Source organism: Orcinus orca, chromosome 3 (genome assembly GCF_937001465.1).
Source record: "Orcinus orca chromosome 3, mOrcOrc1.1, whole genome shotgun sequence".
Lineage (NCBI taxonomy): Eukaryota > Metazoa > Chordata > Mammalia > Artiodactyla > Delphinidae > Orcinus > Orcinus orca.
The window spans coordinates 34,146,919-34,156,254 of NC_064561.1; positions in this window are offsets into that span (position 1 = coordinate 34,146,919).

Genomic DNA, 9,336 nt, shown 5'->3' on the forward strand with positions numbered 1-9,336 from the left:
TTTAATCTTTTTATTCCTGTTAAGCTTGAATTATAATGTTCATTTCACAAGTGAAAACACTGAGGGTCTCAGAAAATACATAATGGACCTAGGGTGTATGGTAGAAGCCATACCCTATGTCAGGATTTAAACTCAGGGCTTCTGCTTCCGAATCTCACTTTTCTTTTACTTCTCACTTCTTTTAATTGGTGAAACTATGCAAAATGACTGAAAGTTTCCTGCTTCCTAAGTGATCTCTTTATTTCTAATTTTGCATGTTAAGAAATTACAATTCCACAGATCAGCCAGAAGGCTCTTTCTAAAGGTACTTTTTTGTATCCTCCCCTGCTTAAAATCTTCTCTAGTCCTCCTATTACACGTGATATAAAAGGCCCTTCACAATCTTTCTCCCACTTCCCTTTAAATCCCAACATTAACATTACTAGCGTGTAGTTCATCTTTCATTTGATGCTTTTGGTGAAAGAGAAACCCCTCATTCACTTAGAAATTTCATTGATGCATTCATCTGTCCCTTCACTCCACACATATTTGGTGCATGCCTTCTGTTTATGCCAGGCCCTGGGGATACCAAACATTTGTCATGTTTCTTGCCCTCAGAGTCTTTCAGTCTTTAGTACAAGAAAAGCACACACAAGTTTACTACAACCTGTACGCCTTCATATTTGTGATGCAAAGAAAGACGAGGCAATTGAAATATTAAAGAGGACACCCAACACAGCCTGGGTTGATGGGGAAGGGGCGATACCGAGAAGGTTTCCTAATAGAGATGATTCAGGCAGAATGGAGCAATACACCACGTTCTAAGACAGGGAGATGGGGAGAAAGAAACCTGTACGTGGTTATTAGAGCTCCATGATTGAGTTAGGGGAAAGAAAGTTTCAAGGTAGGAGTCTGATGACCCATGAGACTGAGACAGAAAGAATGCTAGAGAAGTAGATAGAAGCCAAATCAGCGAGGGGTTTTACACCTAGCTACCGCTCGTGTGCAACAAATTAACACCATTATGACGAAGTATTTTGTCATACTGACGGTAAATCTTCACACTGATCACGTCTTCTTTCTGGGCCTTAACGTGTTCCTCTGGAAAGTCTGAGAGCTGGACTGCAGTGGCTCTACATTTTTTATCTCAGAGAATTACTTCTGCACATGGGAATACAACAAATAAAAATAGAGCTGGTATGGCTGAACCTGGCATGAGAAATCCAGACCATCTTCCTCCATCATACCCACTGGAATAGCCCTAAAGAATATCTTCATCCTCCCTGTTTTAGTAATCCAAAAAGTACACTTTTCAATCTAGTGAACTAGATGATCTCTAGTCTCTAATTTACTTTGAATGTTGCTGTACTAAGGTTCTGTTTTTCTCAGTCATTTGTCTTTCTACTAAAAATGTGATGGTGTTTCACAGTTCCGTATGTAAACTTTATAAGTTCCTAACTGACTGGGAAAACAAAGTCAGTTAAACAGTGGCACCAATCACTGTGATAAGAGAACACTCAACTATTTCAATTGGCCTTGCTGCATAGAACCACTATAGAATTTAGAAGCTAAAACAACAATAGTTAGCTACTTCTCTCAATTCTATTTGTTGACTGGACAGTTCGCCTGCATATTTCACCTGAGCTTACTCAGCTCCCAGGGTTCAGCTAGGGGTCAGTGAGGCTAGAAGACCCAAGAGACCTCATTCACATGTTCGCCAGTTGCTGTGGGCTGTCACTGGGGGCCTCTTCTCCACCTGCCTCTCCTCCTCCATAAGCTAGTCTAGCTTCTTTGCATGGCGACCTCAGGACCACATTCCAAGGTCTCTTAAAACCTAGCCTCAAAAGTCAAATACCATCATTTACACCAGAGTGGTCAGAGCAAGTTACAAGGCCAGCCCAGATTCAAGACTCTACCTTTTTATGGAAGTCACATCACAAAGAGGTGTATATACATACCTGTGACTTCCATAAAAAGGAATATATATACACATATATATACTAATTTTATATATATATAGTATATATATACATATAATAATTTTTATATATATAGTAATTTTATCATCTATATTTTATATCTACCGCACAGGCATTCTTGTATGTCAACAGTTCCCAGAAAGTGATCGCCCCTACTTTCCTATCTCAAAACAACACTGGTAACCCATACTTCAAAAATTTCAGTAGCTTATTATAATATAGTTGTCCTCTTTGATTTGTATATTGGAACATAGTGCACTACTGCATGTCTTTGCAGAAATACGCTTATTGAAACAACTCAAGGGAATCTTCTGAATTGAGGAAAAACATTTACATTGGAACAAATTACATTTTACTGAAAACCTAATTGTTACACTGAGAGCTGTACACTGTTGTAATTGCATACTCCTAATTACACAGACTGCATTATTTAAAAAGAATGGCATTGTTTATTTGTGATATCCTTCGCTTATTTACACTTGCGTATTTGAGCAAGGAGCTAGGAGTTATTTCTACCACGTGGCTGAGATTCTTATCTGTTCACAAACACAAAATTAATTCGATTGGGAGAAACCGCTCTCAAACAGGAAGAGAGAAATTTCTCCTGAGGCAAGACATTCTACAATTGTTTCTAAATTTCTGTATAATTAACAAAGCATTTACCATCTGCAATGATTGACCCATCAGAGCTGCTCCTCTGAGATAATTTTGGTGACATTAAAAAAAACTGAATACCCAAAAGCCACGTTTGACATGAATGAATTAGCCCATTCTTGTAAATAGAAGTAATACTCAAGATAGAATGTTTTATAAGATGTTGCTTAACATGGATAACCTTAACCATATTAACTCCCCGAGGGCACTTGTCTGAGTCTCAGTGCCTCCATAATGGTAACCTTGTTCTGTCTTGTGACTTTTTTTTTTTTTTTTTTTACGGTACGCGGGCCTCTCACTGTTGTGGCCTCTCCCGTTGCGGAGCACAGGCTCCGGACGCGCAGGCTCAGCGGCCACGGCTCACGGGCCCAGCAGCTCCACAGCATGTGGGATCTTCCCGGACCGGGTCACGAACCCCTGTCCCCTGCATCGGCAGGCGGACTCTCAACCACTACGCCACCAGGGAAGCCCTGTCTTGTGATTTTGATTTTGTAAATGCCACTTGAACCTCAAAGCCAGTAGCCCAGTCAAACCTCTTACTTGTGTATACAGTTGAGTGAATAATTCTTTCTGAATTATAATCACACTTCCTGATTGATGCATCAGGAAAAAAAAAAAAATAATTGGGGCTCAGAAATCCTTTAAAAGCTCAAATGGAAGTTTTATATTCTTTTTCCTGTTTTTCATTCTTTGCTAACAATATTCATAAAGTAAAAGTGCATTGTATCACAAAGGAAGGTGTTTTTCCTTCTCCTACAACAGAATCAGTGCTGTGTATAGTAGGTACTTTGAGTGATCTGATTGTTCTTAATACAATGAAAATTAACACATAATTAATCATTGACGTATTTTTCAGAGAAAAACAAAAAACTCCAGAACAGTCCTGAATAGTAATAGCTCTTCTTGCTACTACTACTCCATTTAAAGGAATTTTGTATAATACGAGGCTGTTCTTTTTATCTCAGGAGCAAGGTAAACAAAATTGTTTAATGGCATAATGTGTGAATGCATCAATTTTCAAGAAACTAAAAGTTCAAAGCGGCCAAGACCACTGGCACAGGAATGTTTAAATTTCTGTGACCAGTAGGGAATAGTCACTTACTACATAGTTCACTAAAATTGTTCCTTTACCTTAATACATAAAAGAAAGAAGAGTCTAACATTTCATCCTATTTCAGAGGAGATTCCCCCTACAGACCAGTAATAAAGTATCCCTACAAGTCCAGTCTGCGCTCCTAGCAGAGATACTTCTAAGTGTGTAAGCTCGTGACTGATCTTTTCTATCTGATGTATTTGAAGTTCATTACTGTAGTAACAAGAACTTAAAAACATAAGAGTTAGCCTTACATATGCCTAAAGCGTCTTACAGTGACTTTGTATGTGTATCCCAAGGATTAAAGTAGAGTGTCAATATATCTTACTGTAAATGAAAAGGCTCTTTTTCAGATAGCCTTGTCATAATGTATTACTATCCTATGTAGCGCTTTCTTACTTTCATTGGCTTAGATTCCATTTTCTGGAACCATGAAGCTGGGAGTCATTTTCCCTTATAGCTGGAAAAAAAAAAAGCAAACAACTTTATCAAATCCGTTATAAATGTCAAAGGTTAAAAAACCTTCAAACAAGATTCATATGTTTGCTTTTTGAATACAGAGTTTTCAGGGATTTTTCATCATGTTATATCTTCTTCTGTGGGTAGCATTATTAACCAACAAAAATTGTTCAAAAAAGCAAAATTATAAAATATTCTATCATATCACGTTGGTGAACCTAAATGAGCCTTATCCCAGCACCAGTCAAGACTTCAACTGTCTTCAGCAAGCACAAGATTCACTAGAAGACTCACCTTAGCAAAGCAGTTTAAAGACATAATATATGTATATATAAATCAATTTTATATCATGCCTCTCTGCACGTTAATTAGCTTGTATTGAATTACACATTTTAAAATTCACTGCAGAGAGGAAGTACCTACCTACTTATTTTTTAAAAAAGAAATTGAACAAGGAAATCAGTTCACTTGAATTCTACTTTTACTTTTCCCCATCTTCTTAATAGACAAGGATCTTATGCTATTTTCTCCTTAGTGCATTTCAACTAAGAAGAAAGTGGGTGGAGTCTCTATTCCACATTTCCTTAGGAAATCTCAGACCTTCTCTTGCCCATCTTCCACTTCTCAGCCTCCTAGGGAAGTGCAGTCACATCCATTCACTTTTAGGAAGCTCCTAGACACTCCAAAATTCTTACTGTGTTTCTATGCCTTACTCTTTTTATGCCATGTCCAATGCCTATTCTACAGAAACAAATAGCCCACCAACTACATTTGATAAGAAGAAAATGTTATTTAACGAAAGAAAAATTATGCCATAGCCTTAGCAGGCAGCAATGAAATTACGATTTTAAACTGAATAATCTTTCTCTGAACTACTCTTGTAGTTAATTCAGGGAAACTGTCTGTATACAATGTGATGGGCATGATCACTTAGAAATCTTTGGACACAAAAGAAAAAATATCAGGGAATTAGAATGAAACATGTTTTCTTTTTACTTATTATTTGATTATTATGAAAAACTAACATAAGTTTATTAAATGTAGACACGTAGAAAAGTAGAAAGTAAATTTTAAAAAATTAACTCTTGGGCTTCCCTGGTGGCGCAGTGGTTAAGAATCCGCCTGCCAATGCAGGGGACATGGGTTCGAGCCCTGGTCCAGGAAGATCCCACATGCCGCAGAGCAACTAAGCCTATGTGCCACAACTACTGAAGCCCGCATATCTAGAGCCCATGTTCCGCGACAAGAGAAGCCACCGCAATGAGAAGCCCACACACCACAACGAAGAGTAGCCCCTGCTCGCTGCAACTACAGAAAGCCCACAAGCAGCAAAGAAGACCAAACGCAGCCAAAAATAAATTTATTAAAAAAACAAAAAACAAACTATCACCCAGCTTAGCATTCTGAGAAACCAAATATATTATTTGGCATATTTCATTCCAGTCTTTTTCTATCCATATATGTATCTATGTGATTTTTTTTTAAACAAGCATAAATTTGTCATATAGTGGAGAAGAAGTCTTAATTATACTGAGTAGTTTGCATCAGTGGAACTGGCCCAGGGAAAAGGGGTGTGGAAAATTAACATCCAAAGTAGAATTTAAGAACATCCAAAGAATATATATAATCTCCCCTGATCTCCTGGTGACAAGCCACTGAAAGAGAAGGCAAGCTCTGTAATTACTTTTTGTTTGTTTGTTTGTTTTGCGGTACACGGGCCTCTCACTGTTGGGGCCTCTCCCGTTGCGGAGCACAGGCTCCGGACGCGCAGGCTCAGCGGCCATGGCTCACGGGCCCAGCCGCTCCACGGCATGTGGGATCTTCCCAGACCGGGGCACGAACCCGTGTCCCCTGCATCGGCAGGCGGACTCTCAACCACTGCGCCACCAGGGAAGCCCTCTGTAATTACTTTTAACCCTCATGTGTGTTTATACACATTGCCAAAGACTGGAAGAGAAAAGGGAAAAACAAAGGATTTAGTTGATCCCCACTCTGAGCCATCAGACTGATCCTGGAAAGGTCTGTATGCCATGTCCAGAACGTGCACGTTTGTTTTCACCATGTCGGGTTCTTCCCAGCTCACAGTTCTGCAAGTGAAATAGCAACTCAGAGAGGTGAGAAGTCTCTCAGAATAAAAATGAGGATGGTTAGTCAAGGTTATATGAAAATGGCTTTATAAATCCTTAAGAAATGCCGTAGAAGAGAATCCAGTATGTGATCTGCTTTTTAAAGACATGAAGGAATGGGAAAATGGTGATTATTCTTAAGTATTTTAAAAGAATTCTTCAGCATTTCTATGGAAAAGCTGAAAGAAGGAAAAAGAACAAATAAAAATATGACTGTCGTGACCTAATGATTCATTGCCTATTAGGACAGAACCCATTGACTTATAAGGGAACTACCAACTCTGCTCTTAAGGTTATTAATTTAAATTGAGTGCTAACTGTAATAGACATGATTAAAAATATATAGAATTAGACATTGTCCCTGCTCATTAATTCTGCTTCCTAGTGAATCGTTCTCTGCCCATCTTCCATGTTCACAGCTTGCCAGGTGAACAAGGACAGAGTTTAAAATGTTTCATGAGGTTGATCATTATCATTATTTCCAATTAATACTCTGAGTGCATAGGGGGTGTATGGTACCATGCTAGGTCCTTTAAGAAGCATGATAAAAATTAATTAAAGGCCTTGAAGGGACATCAGATACAAAAGGCAAGTAACACCTCAAGCAAAGAAAGACATCATAATAAATAATTTTAAGAACTTTTGTTCATGTGGGGCTATTTTCATAATTTTCCTTAACTAAACTGTGAAGTAACAAAGAGGGAGGGAAATGGTACACAAAGGGAAAGGAGGGGGAGAAAACAAAACAGAGCAGAAAAGAATGAGTGGGAAATCACTATTCACTAAAAAAAAAAAAAAAAAAAAAAAGAAGGAAATATCACTTAAGAATGTTTGTATTGTGGGTTATAGAAATTTAATTAAAATTGGCTTAAAGAAAAACAAAGAGGAATTTATTGGCTCAGATAAATGTCAAATGGCAGCCTCATGTACAGCTTGAGCCAGAACTTCAAGCAATGTCACTGGAGTGGAATTTTACTTTCTTTCATTGTTTAACTTTGTTTCCTCTGTCTTCATTCCATAGCAACAGAGTTGCCCTTCCATCTCAGGCCTATTATCACCTCAGGCTCCATAGCATGAATAAAGCATTATGCTAAGGAAAGGAAGCCAGATGCCACAGGCTGTTTCTTCTCTTCTATCTGTACAACTGTTGCATTTGCTCTTCTTGGATCACGTGCTATCCCTGAATCAATGGCTTCTGTAACGTAATTGTCTGAACGGCCAGCCCTAAGCAGAACACCACTCCTGGAGACACAGGTAGGATTCATAGCTCTCAATTTGTATGGAGTAAGAGTTGGGAAGGAGCTTTGATAAAAATAAGTGGGAATGAATGGTAGCAACAAAAAACAAAATAAAACAAACAAAAAGAGTAAATGTCCACTATAAGAAGTATAAGAGAAAAAGAAAGAAAGGACAAGGTCACGATGAGCCCCTTGCATTAAACTTTATCTTGTATTTTGTAACTAACAAAATAAAATTGTAACATCAAAACCACTAACTTTGCTGTTGCCAGACCCCCAAACCCTCTGCAGAATGACTAGTGAATTACAGTCACTTAACTCAATAGATTAGAATTGTCAAATTCTTTTTAAAAAATCATTTTCATTGTGCTAAGGCTCTTAAACATTAGCCTGGCTCCACAGGGTATGGAATACACTTTTTGTATTTGTGTTGGAGTATTATATGCAGTCAGTGCTCACTGAGACATCTGGACATAGAGTAAGAGGTTTACTCACTGGGACCAGAGTGGAACAGAAAAAGGAGCACAACAAAATTCTCAAGAAGCATTAGGAATCCAGTATCCTCAGGATATAAGCAAAGAAGTCTGCTCACTAACATCTAAATAGGGAAAGAAGCTAACTTTTATTAAAGGTCTAGCATATGCTGCACATTTTTACTACCTCATATCATCTAATCCTCACAGAGATTTTATGAGGTAAGAAATTAAATTCCACTTTTACAACTTGGAAAAAAAAAAAAGAGAGAGACTCACAGTTATTAAAAACTTTCCAAATGTACTACTACTGGTAAATCCCAGGACTGGGCTTTGAACCCATGTCCATATCATCATAAGACTCAGTTTACAGAACTTCAAATTCTCTCCCTCTGTGGAGTAATTTCATCAGGTACATGAAGCTGAGAGCTTCTCCCACCTCCTACTGCCTGTTCCTGCACCCACCCTCTACACCAGGTAGGGAGATAGGAGGTAGGAAATGAGATGGTTTTAGTGGCAAAGGAGTTCTGGGTGGTAAGTGGAGAATATAGAGTTTTAAAGAGGATTTTAGGAAGTTTTATCTCATGGCTACATCTCCCTTTGATACTTCAGTAAAATATTCATTACTTCTTAATGCATTTTGGAATTGAATCTGGTCCATAGTTTTTTCAAGTCCTGCTTGCAATGAAGGTGAGAAAAGGGGCTACTTGTGGAAAGATAATCATAACTGGGTTAGGTTTAAAAGAGGAAGTGTTTCTTCAAAAAGCTATTGGAACTGTTTTTCAGAGTAATTATTCTGAAGGTGTAATGATGAATATTTGTAATAATGCCATCACTGCTTCACAAAGATATATCGGGGATAAATAAAAAAGAGAACACTTTGTATAAGAAATAACATTAAAAAAAAAGAAAAAACATTTAAAATTTTAAATAATAAAAAGCTCATACATTGGCCATCTCAAAAAAGAAATTATTGGCTATATATCTAGGTAGCTTTCTCATATTGAAATACTGTGTTCAGATTAGTAGCAGGAATATGACCAATTGTGTTCCCACTCTTTGTAAGAAGGATTTTTGTCTATAATTTACATTTGCCTACAGGGATATTTCTACTTTGTTTGCTTAATCATCTATATATATATAGTGCTCTGAAGATAATCCAAAGACAATAATGAGAAACTGAAGATATTTTCCAGTAGCAATCTTAGCGCTACAGTATTTAGCACCTACTAGGTGGCAACTATTATTTACCATTTCAAGGAGAATTTTCTCAGTTAACAGTCAAAAGTTAGCCAAGAAACTTTTCAAAAGTCAGAGCATCATTCAGAGGTAAAA